This window comes from Oreochromis niloticus, linkage group LG2, assembly GCF_001858045.2.
Source record: "Oreochromis niloticus isolate F11D_XX linkage group LG2, O_niloticus_UMD_NMBU, whole genome shotgun sequence".
NCBI classification, from domain to species: domain Eukaryota; kingdom Metazoa; phylum Chordata; class Actinopteri; order Cichliformes; family Cichlidae; genus Oreochromis; species Oreochromis niloticus.
Genome location: NC_031966.2, coordinates 3,936,111 through 3,938,729, shown reverse-complemented (window position 1 = coordinate 3,938,729; position 2,619 = coordinate 3,936,111). Strand labels below are relative to the sequence as shown.

At 40.5% G+C, this 2,619-nt stretch overlaps 1 long non-coding RNA gene across 1 annotated transcript; it reads left to right on the top strand.

Moving 5' to 3' along the window:
* Positions 1 to 317: 317 nt before the first annotated feature.
* Positions 318 to 1,444, top strand: LOC109200007 (uncharacterized). The gene is made up of 2 exons (XR_002060239.1): positions 318 to 348; positions 1,179 to 1,444. It is a non-coding gene; the product is annotated as an uncharacterized LOC109200007 (long non-coding RNA).
* The last annotated feature ends 1,175 nt before the right edge of the window (positions 1,445 to 2,619 follow it).

Sequence of the window (2,619 nt, the reverse complement as noted above, 5' to 3'; positions counted from 1 at the left end):
AGCTATGTTCTGTTGTTCCAGGCGGCAGCGTTACGGTTGCCATGGTTACAGGGTGACGCGCTCTCTCTCTGCGTGTTTCCTGGGTGAGAGAGCGCTTTTTTGTTGTTGTTGTTGTTGTGCTAAGCTAATAGGCAGAATGCTACAGGCATGGCCCTAAAGAATGTGGCCTCATGGGCAGTGTAGTCCGTGCTGCAGCGAGAATGGACTACCATACACGTTATGTGTCTGTGAGCGAGGGAGGGAGAGAAAGGAAAAGTCCGAGCTGTCACGGAGCAAAAACGGGAGCTGGAAGCATGTAAATATAATAATAACCACTGCAGCCAAGAAGAGTGCCTGACGAGCCCATTTGTAAGTAAGCTATTAAGACTCAACTGTACACTGTGTTCGTGTTTTCCTCCGGAAAAAGTAAGTTCCGCTGGAGCAGCCTTTCAACGCCTCTCTCTGTCTCTGGCAAGCAAAGTTGACCCAGACAACAAAGTCAAGCTATTTTTCGGCTACCAGCCCGACACGGAACCCACTGTATTAGCCCGAGGTCCCTTTACTACTGTTCGGAGCCGCGGACCTTCAGTAACAGTAATAAATCACAGCAATAGTACATTCACGTAGTTGTAAACAGCACGATAATATATTAAGTAATCCAAAGTATTCAGAATACGTTACTCTCATTGAGTAACGTAACGGAATACGTTACAGAATACATTTTGGGGCATGTATTCAGTATTCACACCCCACTTTTCAGTTATTTCTTTGTAAAGAATGTTTGGAATCATGTATGATTTTCATTCCACTTCTCACGTGTACACCACTTTGTATTGGTCTTTCACGTGGAATTCCAATAAAATTGATTCATGTTTGTGGCTGTAATGTGACAAAATGTGGGAAAGTTCAAGGGGGCCGAATACTTTTGCAAGCCACTATATATAGGAAACAGAAATCTAAGATATAGATGCAGAAATCCAATGAATTAAAACAGAGAAGGGGCGGGTTAAAGCTGAGAAGATGAAAAGTAGTAGTAGGCTTAAAACATTCCTTTTTGCTAAAGCATGTTGTTAGGGCTGGATCAGGTGACCCTGAAGCCGTTCTTATTTATGCTTCAATAGGTCTAGGCTACTTCCCATAATGCATAATAATCTCTGGCTCTCTTGACAGTGTGTCTTTTACTCTTCCTCCCCTTACAGCCAACTGGTTGCAACAGATGGCCACTCCTCCCTGACCTGCTGCCACAGGTTTCTTCCTGTTAGAAGCGAGTTTTTCTTCCCACTATCACCAATTACTGTCTTTTTAAACACTTTCCTGTGATTATTTTCATATTGACTTGAAATAAAATAATCCCCCTCTGCTGGCGCTGCAGCTTATTGCAACTTCTCCAATTCATCCATCTGGAGGTGGATGAATTCTTTGCTGTGATATAGTGAAAATTAGTAATAAACATTGCTGAAATACTTTTGAGTTGTCCTTTCTTAGTTTTGAGAGGCAGTTGTTGACTGTAAACAGATATTGATATGACACACTCCTAAACCTTCTGGAAAGCCTTCCTAGATGACTTGAAGCTGTTATAGCTGCAAAGGGTGGGTCAACATCATATTAAACCCAATGGATTAAGAATGGAATTTTGCTCAAGTTCATATGCATGTGAAGGCAGACGAGAAATCTTTGGCCAGTATAGTGTATATTTAGATATATAAAATATTTAACAGCTGAAAGGTGAATCTCTTCACTCATCCATTCAAATGCCAGTGGATACCAGTAAGGTTATGAGCTGTGTCACAGCTTGTCACCGACTGACAGTGTGTGACACAGGCAGCTGCACTCCCTGTCAGGCTTCACCTCACATAATTCAAATCACTGAACTGGACCTCTGAAATGTATCTGCTGTTTCTGTTTGTCTTGTTTGAGCATTTAAAACGACTAAATAATATATTTGGTGAAATCTATCAGATTAGATCTGTAATGTGATACATAGCATATGAAGTACATGAAGTACAATGAGCTATTGTTAAGAATATTTACCTGGTCATACACACATGAATTCTTGTGCTAAATACTCATTTTTGTAGCTTTGGTGAACCCAGGCAGCCATGAGTTCCGCGTAACCTGTGACAGAAAGAAGTGTGAGTGAGACTCCAGTAACTTGAGCACCTTGATCAACTACAGGTCTTTGAAAAAGTATTTGCCCCTCCCTGATTTCCAAGTTTTTGGCATATTTAACACACCTAAATGTTTCAGATCATTCAACAAAGTGTGACATTAGACAAAGGTGAATTTAAGTAAATCCAAAATTCAGTTTTAAAATCATGATTTCATTAATTAATAGGGACTAGCTCTTCAAATCTACCTAAAGCTATGTGAAAAACTCATCTGAAAACTCACCAGCCTCTGAATGACAATCAAAATCAAAATGGTTTTAGAGTGGCCTAGTAAAAGTCCTGAGATGCTTTGGCATGACCATTCATTCTTGAAAACACTCCAGTATGGCTAAACACTTCTGTAAAGAAGAGTAGGTCACAAGTGTGAAAGAGACAGTCATCACTGATGCTTGCAGTTCTTGCCACCAAGGGTGGAGCAATCAGGTATTATGACATAAGGCTGTATTTGTTTTCTATAATGCTTAATTTGTGA